This window comes from Hypomesus nipponensis, chromosome 4 (assembly GCF_054491055.1).
Source record: "Hypomesus nipponensis isolate SF chromosome 4, ASM5449105v1, whole genome shotgun sequence".
Taxonomy (NCBI): Eukaryota; Metazoa; Chordata; class Actinopteri; order Osmeriformes; family Osmeridae; genus Hypomesus; species Hypomesus nipponensis.
The window spans coordinates 845,001-852,500 of NC_140364.1; the positions used below are offsets into that span (position 1 = coordinate 845,001).

The 7,500-nt window shown below is 47.0% G+C and overlaps 24 non-coding genes and 2 pseudogenes across 24 annotated transcripts in view; all 26 read left to right on the plus strand.

The window, feature by feature from the left end:
- The window catches only part of LOC146294536 (5S ribosomal RNA), a 119-nt gene extending 30 nt beyond the window's left edge, over positions 1–89 (plus strand). The window contains exon 1 of the ribosomal RNA XR_014753988.1: positions 1–89. This exon is cut by the window's left edge and continues 30 nt beyond it. This is a non-coding gene — a ribosomal RNA (5S ribosomal RNA).
- Positions 90–263: 174 nt separating this feature from the next.
- Positions 264–382, plus strand: LOC146294537 (5S ribosomal RNA). The gene has a single exon (XR_014753774.1). It is a non-coding gene; the product is annotated as a 5S ribosomal RNA (ribosomal RNA).
- Positions 383–560: 178 nt separating this feature from the next.
- LOC146294538 (5S ribosomal RNA) lies at positions 561–679 on the plus strand. The gene has a single exon (XR_014753775.1). It is a non-coding gene; the product is annotated as a 5S ribosomal RNA (ribosomal RNA).
- Positions 680–853: 174 nt separating this feature from the next.
- Positions 854–972, plus strand: LOC146294539 (5S ribosomal RNA). Its single transcript, XR_014753989.1, has one exon. It is a non-coding gene; the product is annotated as a 5S ribosomal RNA (ribosomal RNA).
- Positions 973–1,150: 178 nt separating this feature from the next.
- Positions 1,151–1,269, plus strand: LOC146294540 (5S ribosomal RNA). The gene has a single exon (XR_014753776.1). It is a non-coding gene; the product is annotated as a 5S ribosomal RNA (ribosomal RNA).
- A 176-nt stretch (positions 1,270–1,445) lies between these two features.
- On the plus strand, positions 1,446–1,564 carry LOC146294541 (5S ribosomal RNA). Its single transcript, XR_014753778.1, has one exon. It is a non-coding gene; the product is annotated as a 5S ribosomal RNA (ribosomal RNA).
- A 174-nt stretch (positions 1,565–1,738) lies between these two features.
- Positions 1,739–1,857, plus strand: LOC146294542 (5S ribosomal RNA). The gene has a single exon (XR_014753779.1). It is a non-coding gene; the product is annotated as a 5S ribosomal RNA (ribosomal RNA).
- A 190-nt stretch (positions 1,858–2,047) lies between these two features.
- On the plus strand, positions 2,048–2,166 carry LOC146294543 (5S ribosomal RNA). The gene has a single exon (XR_014753780.1). It is a non-coding gene; the product is annotated as a 5S ribosomal RNA (ribosomal RNA).
- Positions 2,167–2,342: 176 nt separating this feature from the next.
- Positions 2,343–2,461, plus strand: LOC146294544 (5S ribosomal RNA). The gene has a single exon (XR_014754368.1). It is a non-coding gene; the product is annotated as a 5S ribosomal RNA (ribosomal RNA).
- A 176-nt stretch (positions 2,462–2,637) lies between these two features.
- On the plus strand, positions 2,638–2,756 carry LOC146294545 (5S ribosomal RNA). The gene has a single exon (XR_014754406.1). It is a non-coding gene; the product is annotated as a 5S ribosomal RNA (ribosomal RNA).
- A 184-nt stretch (positions 2,757–2,940) lies between these two features.
- Positions 2,941–3,059, plus strand: LOC146294546 (5S ribosomal RNA; annotated as a pseudogene).
- A 182-nt stretch (positions 3,060–3,241) lies between these two features.
- Positions 3,242–3,360, plus strand: LOC146294547 (5S ribosomal RNA). Its single transcript, XR_014753893.1, has one exon. It is a non-coding gene; the product is annotated as a 5S ribosomal RNA (ribosomal RNA).
- A 178-nt stretch (positions 3,361–3,538) lies between these two features.
- LOC146294548 (5S ribosomal RNA) lies at positions 3,539–3,657 on the plus strand. Its single transcript, XR_014753781.1, has one exon. It is a non-coding gene; the product is annotated as a 5S ribosomal RNA (ribosomal RNA).
- Positions 3,658–3,833: 176 nt separating this feature from the next.
- On the plus strand, positions 3,834–3,952 carry LOC146294549 (5S ribosomal RNA). Its single transcript, XR_014754407.1, has one exon. It is a non-coding gene; the product is annotated as a 5S ribosomal RNA (ribosomal RNA).
- Positions 3,953–4,122: 170 nt separating this feature from the next.
- LOC146294550 (5S ribosomal RNA) lies at positions 4,123–4,241 on the plus strand. Its single transcript, XR_014753782.1, has one exon. It is a non-coding gene; the product is annotated as a 5S ribosomal RNA (ribosomal RNA).
- A 170-nt stretch (positions 4,242–4,411) lies between these two features.
- LOC146294551 (5S ribosomal RNA) lies at positions 4,412–4,530 on the plus strand. The gene has a single exon (XR_014753991.1). It is a non-coding gene; the product is annotated as a 5S ribosomal RNA (ribosomal RNA).
- Positions 4,531–4,704: 174 nt separating this feature from the next.
- Positions 4,705–4,823, plus strand: LOC146294552 (5S ribosomal RNA). The gene has a single exon (XR_014753783.1). It is a non-coding gene; the product is annotated as a 5S ribosomal RNA (ribosomal RNA).
- A 178-nt stretch (positions 4,824–5,001) lies between these two features.
- Positions 5,002–5,120, plus strand: LOC146294553 (5S ribosomal RNA). Its single transcript, XR_014753784.1, has one exon. It is a non-coding gene; the product is annotated as a 5S ribosomal RNA (ribosomal RNA).
- A 174-nt stretch (positions 5,121–5,294) lies between these two features.
- On the plus strand, positions 5,295–5,413 carry LOC146294554 (5S ribosomal RNA). Its single transcript, XR_014753992.1, has one exon. It is a non-coding gene; the product is annotated as a 5S ribosomal RNA (ribosomal RNA).
- A 178-nt stretch (positions 5,414–5,591) lies between these two features.
- On the plus strand, positions 5,592–5,710 carry LOC146294555 (5S ribosomal RNA). The gene has a single exon (XR_014753785.1). It is a non-coding gene; the product is annotated as a 5S ribosomal RNA (ribosomal RNA).
- A 178-nt stretch (positions 5,711–5,888) lies between these two features.
- On the plus strand, positions 5,889–6,007 carry LOC146294556 (5S ribosomal RNA). Its single transcript, XR_014753786.1, has one exon. It is a non-coding gene; the product is annotated as a 5S ribosomal RNA (ribosomal RNA).
- Positions 6,008–6,181: 174 nt separating this feature from the next.
- LOC146294557 (5S ribosomal RNA) lies at positions 6,182–6,300 on the plus strand. The gene has a single exon (XR_014754408.1). It is a non-coding gene; the product is annotated as a 5S ribosomal RNA (ribosomal RNA).
- A 188-nt stretch (positions 6,301–6,488) lies between these two features.
- On the plus strand, positions 6,489–6,607 carry LOC146294558 (5S ribosomal RNA; annotated as a pseudogene).
- Positions 6,608–6,795: 188 nt separating this feature from the next.
- LOC146294559 (5S ribosomal RNA) lies at positions 6,796–6,914 on the plus strand. The gene has a single exon (XR_014753894.1). It is a non-coding gene; the product is annotated as a 5S ribosomal RNA (ribosomal RNA).
- A 178-nt stretch (positions 6,915–7,092) lies between these two features.
- On the plus strand, positions 7,093–7,211 carry LOC146294560 (5S ribosomal RNA). The gene has a single exon (XR_014753787.1). It is a non-coding gene; the product is annotated as a 5S ribosomal RNA (ribosomal RNA).
- A 178-nt stretch (positions 7,212–7,389) lies between these two features.
- Positions 7,390–7,500, plus strand: part of LOC146294561 (5S ribosomal RNA) — a 119-nt gene continuing 8 nt past the window's right edge. The window contains exon 1 of the ribosomal RNA XR_014754409.1: positions 7,390–7,500. This exon is cut by the window's right edge and continues 8 nt beyond it. This is a non-coding gene — a ribosomal RNA (5S ribosomal RNA).

Consider the following 7,500-nt stretch of genomic DNA (forward strand, 5'->3'; position numbering starts at 1 on the left):
GATCTCGTCTGATCTCGGAAGCTAAGCAGGGTCGGGCCTGGTTAGTACTTGGATGGGAGACCGCCTGGGAATACCAGGTGCTGTATGCTCTTTTGCTCATTCACTTAGAAACTGACATCTTGCAATATGCACAAGTAGTCCTTCATGAAAGGGGCTGGAAGCTGTTTTCATTTTGACACGAGAGAGAGAGAGAGAGAGACTACCTTGAATTGTCAATTGCTAAAACTGTATATGGATAAGTAGCCTATGGTTGTCAACTTATTTCGTACGGCCATACCAGCCTGGCAACGCCCGATCTCGTCTGATCTCGGAAGCTAAGCAGGGTCGGGCCTGGTTAGTACTTGGATGGGAGACCGCCTGGGAATACCAGGTGCTGTATGCTCTTTTGCTCATTCACTTAGAAACTGAAATCTTGCAATATGCACAAGTAGTCCTTCATGAAAGGGGCTGGAAGCTGTTTTCATTTTGACACGAGAGAGAGAGAGAGAGAGAGAGACTACCTTGCATTGTCAATTGCTAAATCTGTATATGGATAAGTAGCCTATGGTTGTCAACTTGTTTCGTACGGCCATACCAGCCTGGCAACGCCCGATCTCGTCTGATCTCGGAAGCTAAGCAGGGTCGGGCCTGGTTAGTACTTGGATGGGAGACCGCCTGGGAATACCAGGTGCTGTATGCTCTTTTGCTCATTCACTTAGAAACTGAAATCTTGCAATATGCACAAGTAGTCCTTCATGAAAGGGGCTGGAAGCTGTTTTCATTTTGACACGAGAGAGAGAGAGAGAGAGACCACCTTGCATTGTCAATTGCTAAATCTGTATATGGATAAGTAGCCTATGGTTGTCAACTTATTTTGTACGGCCATACCAGCCTGGCAACGCCCGATCTCGTCTGATCTCGGAAGCTAAGCAGGGTCGGGCCTGGTTAGTACTTGGATGGGAGACCGCCTGGGAATACCAGGTGCTGTATGCTCTTTTGCTCATTCACTTAGAAACTGACATCTTGCAATATGCACAAGTAGTCCTTCATGAAAGGGGCTGGAAGCTGTTTTCATTTTGACACGAGAGAGAGAGAGAGAGAGAGAGACCACCTTGCATTGTCAATTGCTAAATCTGTATATGGATAAGTAGCCTATGGTTGTCAACTTATTTCGTACGGCCATACCAGCCTGGCAACGCCCGATCTCGTCTGATCTCGGAAGCTAAGCAGGGTCGGGCCTGGTTAGTACTTGGATGGGAGACCGCCTGGGAATACCAGGTGCTGTATGCTCTTTTGCTCATTCACTTAGAAACTGAAATCTTGCAATATGCACAAGTAGTCCTTCATGAAAGGGGCTGGAAGCTGTTTTCATTTTGACACGAGAGAGAGAGAGAGAGAGAGACCACCTTGCATTGTCAATTGCTAAATCTGTATATGGATAAGTAGCCTATGGTTGTCAACTTGTTTCGTACGGCCATACCAGCCTGGCAACGCCCGATCTCGTCTGATCTCGGAAGCTAAGCAGGGTCGGGCCTGGTTAGTACTTGGATGGGAGACCGCCTGGGAATACCAGGTGCTGTATGCTCTTTTGCTCATTCACTTAGAAACTGACATCTTGCAATATGCACAAGTAGTCCTTCATGAAAGGGGCTGGAAGCTGTTTTCATTTTGACACGAGAGAGAGAGAGAGAGAGACTACCTTGAATTGTCAATTGCTAAAACTGTATATGGATAAGTAGCCTATGGTTGTCAACTTATTTCGTACGGCCATACCAGCCTGGCAACGCCCGATCTCGTCTGATCTCGGAAGCTAAGCAGGGTCGGGCCTGGTTAGTACTTGGATGGGAGACCGCCTGGGAATACCAGGTGCTGTATGCTCTTTTGCTCATTCACTTAGAAACTGAAATCTTGCAATATGCACAAGTAGTCCTTCATGAAAGGGGCTGGAAGCTGTTTTCATTTTGACACGAGAGAGAGAGAGAGAGAGAGAGAGAGAGAGAGAGACTACCTTGCATTGTCAATTGCTAAATCTGTATATGGATAAGTAGCCTATGGTTGTCAACTTATTTCGTACGGCCATACCAGCCTGGCAACGCCCGATCTCGTCTGATCTCGGAAGCTAAGCAGGGTCGGGCCTGGTTAGTACTTGGATGGGAGACCGCCTGGGAATACCAGGTGCTGTATGCTCTTTTGCTCATTCACTTAGAAACTGAAATCTTGCAATATGCACAAGTAGTCCTTCATGAAAGGGGCTGGAAGCTGTTTTCATTTTGACACAAGAGAGAGAGAGAGAGAGAGACCACCTTGCATTGTCAATTGCTAAATCTGTATATGGATAAGTAGCCTATGGTTGTCAACTTATTTCGTACGGCCATACCAGCCTGGCAAAGCCCGATCTCGTCTGATCTCGGAAGCTAAGCAGGGTCGGGCCTGGTTAGTACTTGGATGGGAGACCGCCTGGGAATACCAGGTGCTGTATGCTCTTTTGCTCATTCACTTAGAAACTGAAATCTTGCAATATGCACAAGTAGTCCTTCATGAAAGGGGCTGGAAGCTGTTTTCATTTTGACACGAGAGAGAGAGAGAGAGAGAGACCACCTTGCATTGTCAATTGCTAAATCTGTATATGGATAAGTAGCCTATGGTTGTCAACTTGTTTCGTACGGCCATACCAGCCTGGCAACGCCCGATCTCGTCTGATCTCGGAAGCTAAGCAGGGTCGGACCTGGTTAGTACTTGTATGGGAGACCGCCTGGGAATACCAGGTGCTGTATGCTCTTTTGCTCATTCACTTAGAAACTGACATCTTGCAATATGCACAAGTAGTCCTTCATGAAAGGGGCTGGAAGCTGTTTTCATTTTGACACGAGAGAGAGAGAGAGAGAGAGAGAGAGAGACTACCTTGCATTGTCAATTGCTAAATCTGTATATGGATAAGTAGCCTATGGTTGTCAACTTATTTCGTACGGCCATACCAGCCTGGCAACGCCCGATCTCGTCTGATTTCGGAAGCTAAGCAGGGTTGGGCCTGGTTAATACTTGGATGGGAGACCGCCTGGGAATACCAGGTGCTGTATGCTCTTTTGCTCATTCACTTAGAAACTGAAATCTTGCAATATGCACAAGTAGTCCTTCATGAAAGGGGCTGGAAGCTGTTTTCATTTTGACACGAGAGAGAGAGAGAGAGAGAGAGAGAGACCACCTTGCATTGTCAATTGCTAAAACTGTATATGGATAAGTAGCCTATGGTTGTCTACTTATTTCGTACGGCCATACCAGCCTGGCAACGCCCGATCTCGTCTGATCTCGGAAGCTAAACAGGGTCGGGCCTGGTTAGTACTTGGATGGGAGACCGCCTGGGAATACCAGGTGCTGTATGCTCTTTTGCTCATTCACTTAGAAACTGAAATCTTGCAATATGCACAAGTAGTCCTTCATGAAAGGGGCTGGAAGCTGTTTTCATTTTGACACAAGAGAGAGAGAGAGAGAGAGAGACCACCTTGCATTGTCAATTGCTAAATCTGTATATGGATAAGTAGCCTATGGTTGTCAACTTATTTCGTACGGCCATACCAGCCTGGCAACGCCCGATCTCGTCTGATCTCGGAAGCTAAGCAGGGTCGGGCCTGGTTAGTACTTGGATGGGAGACCGCCTGGGAATACCAGGTGCTGTATGCTCTTTTGCTCATTCACTTAGAAACTGAAATCTTGCAATATGCACAAGTAGTCCTTCATGAAAGGGGCTGGAAGCTGTTTTCATTTTGACACGAGAGAGAGAGAGAGAGAGAGACCACCTTGCATTGTCAATTGCTAAATCTGTATATGGATAAGTAGCCTATGGTTGTCAACTTGTTTCGTACGGCCATACCAGCCTGGCAACGCCCGATCTCGTCTGATCTCGGAAGCTAAGCAGGGTCGGACCTGGTTAGTACTTGTATGGGAGACCGCCTGGGAATACCAGGTGCTGTATGCTCTTTTGCTCATTCACTTAGAAACTGACATCTTGCAATATGCACAAGTAGTCCTTCATGAAAGGGGCTGGAAGCTGTTTTCATTTTGACACGAGAGAGAGAGAGAGACCACCTTGCATTGTCAATTGCTAAATATGTATATGGATAAGTAGCCTATGGTTGTCAACTTATTTCGTACGGCCATACCAGCCTGGCAACGCCCGATCTCGTCTGATCTCGGAAGCTAAGCAGGGTCGGGCCTGGTTAGTACTTGGATGGGAGACCGCCTGGGAATACCAGGTGCTGTATGCTCTTTTGCTCATTCACTTAGAAACTGAAATCTTGCAATATGCACAAGTAGTCCTTCATGAAAGGGGCTGGAAGCTGTTTTCATTTTGACACGAGAGAGAGAGAGAGACCACCTTGCATTGTCAATTGCTAAATCTGTATATGGATAAGTAGCCTATGGTTGTCAACTTATTTTGTACGGCCATACCAGCCTGGCAACGCCCGATCTCGTCTGATCTCGGAAGCTAAGCAGGGTCGGGCCTGGTTAGTACTTGGATGGGAGACCGCCTGGGAATACCAGGTGCTGTATGCTCTTTTGCTCATTCACTTAGAAACTGACATCTTGCAATATGCACAAGTAGTCCTTCATGAAAGGGGCTGGAAGCTGTTTTCATTTTGACACGAGAGAGAGAGAGAGAGAGACTACCTTGAATTGTCAATTGCTAAAACTGTATATGGATAAGTAGCCTATGGTTGTCAACTTATTTCGTACGGCCATACCAGCCTGGCAACGCCCGATCTCGTCTGATCTCGGAAGCTAAGCAGGGTCGGGCCTGGTTAGTACTTGGATGGGAGACCGCCTGGGAATACCAGGTGCTGTATGCTCTTTTGCTCATTCACTTAGAAACTGAAATCTTGCAATATGCACAAGTAGTCCTTCATGAAAGGGGCTGGAAGCTGTTTTCATTTTGACACGAGAGAGAGAGAGAGAGAGAGAGACTACCTTGCATTGTCAATTGCTAAATCTGTATATGGATAAGTAGCCTATGGTTGTCAACTTGTTTCGTACGGCCATACCAGCCTGGCAACGCCCGATCTCGTCTGATCTCGGAAGCTAAGCAGGGTCGGGCCTGGTTAGTACTTGGATGGGAGACCGCCTGGGAATACCAGGTGCTGTATGCTCTTTTGCTCATTCACTTAGAAACTGAAATCTTGCAATATGCACAAGTAGTCCTTCATGAAAGGGGCTGGAAGCTGTTTTCATTTTGACACGAGAGAGAGAGAGAGAGAGACCACCTTGCATTGTCAATTGCTAAATCTGTATATGGATAAGTAGCCTATGGTTGTCAACTTATTTTGTACGGCCATACCAGCCTGGCAACGCCCGATCTCGTCTGATCTCGGAAGCTAAGCAGGGTCGGGCCTGGTTAGTACTTGGATGGGAGACCGCCTGGGAATACCAGGTGCTGTATGCTCTTTTGCTCATTCACTTAGAAACTGACATCTTGCAATATGCACAAGTAGTCCTTCATGAAAGGGGCTGGAAGCTGTTTTCATTTTGACACGAGAGAGAGAGAGAGAGAGAGAGACCACCTTGCATTGTCAATTGCTAAATCTGTATATGGATAAGTAGCCTATGGTTGTCAACTTATTTCGTACGGCCATACCAGCCTGGCAACGCCCGATCTCGTCTGATCTCGGAAGCTAAGCAGGGTCGGGCCTGGTTAGTACTTGGATGGGAGACCGCCTGGGAATACCAGGTGCTGTATGCTCTTTTGCTCATTCACTTAGAAACTGAAATCTTGCAATATGCACAAGTAGTCCTTCATGAAAGGGGCTGGAAGCTGTTTTCATTTTGACACGAGAGAGAGAGAGAGAGAGAGAGACCACCTTGCATTGTCAATTGCTAAATCTGTATATGGATAAGTAGCCTATGGTTGTCAACTTGTTTCGTACGGCCATACCAGCCTGGCAACGCCCGATCTCGTCTGATCTCGGAAGCTAAGCAGGGTCGGGCCTGGTTAGTACTTGGATGGGAGACCGCCTGGGAATACCAGGTGCTGTATGCTCTTTTGCTCATTCACTTAGAAACTGACATCTTGCAATATGCACAAGTAGTCCTTCATGAAAGGGGCTGGAAGCTGTTTTCATTTTGACACGAGAGAGAGAGAGAGAGAGACTACCTTGAATTGTCAATTGCTAAAACTGTATATGGATAAGTAGCCTATGGTTGTCAACTTATTTCGTACGGCCATACCAGCCTGGCAACGCCCGATCTCGTCTGATCTCGGAAGCTAAGCAGGGTCGGACCTGGTTAGTACTTGTATGGGAGACCGCCTGGGAATACCAGGTGCTGTATGCTCTTTTGCTCATTCACTTAGAAACTGACATCTTGCAATATGCACAAGTAGTCCTTCATGAAAGGGGCTGGAAGCTGTTTTCATTTTGACACGAGAGAGAGAGAGAGAGAGAGAGAGAGAGAGAGACTACCTTGCATTGTCAATTGCTAAATCTGTATATGGATAAGTAGCCTATGGTTGTCAACTTATTTCGTACGGCCATACCAGCCTGGCAACGCCCGATCTCGTCTGATTTCGGAAGCTAAGCAGGGTTGGGCCTGGTTAATACTTGGATGGGAGACCGCCTGGGAATACCAGGTGCTGTATGCTCTTTTGCTCATTCACTTAGAAACTGAAATCTTGCAATATGCACAAGTAGTCCTTCATGAAAGGGGCTGGAAGCTGTTTTCATTTTGACACGAGAGAGAGAGAGAGAGAGAGAGAGAGAGAGAGACCACCTTGCATTGTCAATTGCTAAAACTGTATATGGATAAGTAGCCTATGGTTGTCTACTTATTTCGTACGGCCATACCAGCCTGGCAACGCCCGATCTCGTCTGATCTCGGAAGCTAAACAGGGTCGGGCCTGGTTAGTACTTGGATGGGAGACCGCCTGGGAATACCAGGTGCTGTATGCTCTTTTGCTCATTCACTTAGAAACTGAAATCTTGCAATATGCACAAGTAGTCCTTCATGAAAGGGGCTGGAAGCTGTTTTCATTTTGACACAAGAGAGAGAGAGAGAGAGAGAGACCACCTTGCATTGTCAATTGCTAAATCTGTATATGGATAAGTAGCCTATGGTTGTCAACTTATTTCGTACGGCCATACCAGCCTGGCAACGCCCGATCTCGTCTGATCTCGGAAGCTAAGCAGGGTCGGGCCTGGTTAGTACTTGGATGGGAGACCGCCTGGGAATACCAGGTGCTGTATGCTCTTTTGCTCATTCACTTAGAAACTGAAATCTTGCAATATGCACAAGTAGTCCTTCATGAAAGGGGCTGGAAGCTGTTTTCATTTTGACACGAGAGAGAGAGAGAGAGAGAGAGACCACCTTGCATTGTCAATTGCTAAATCTGTATATGGATAAGTAGCCTATGGTTGTCAACTTGTTTCGTACGGCCATACCAGCCTGGCAACGCCCGATCTCGTCTGATCTCGGAAGCTAAGCAGGGTCGGACCTGGTTAGTACTTGTATGGGAGACCGCCTGGGAATACCAGGTGC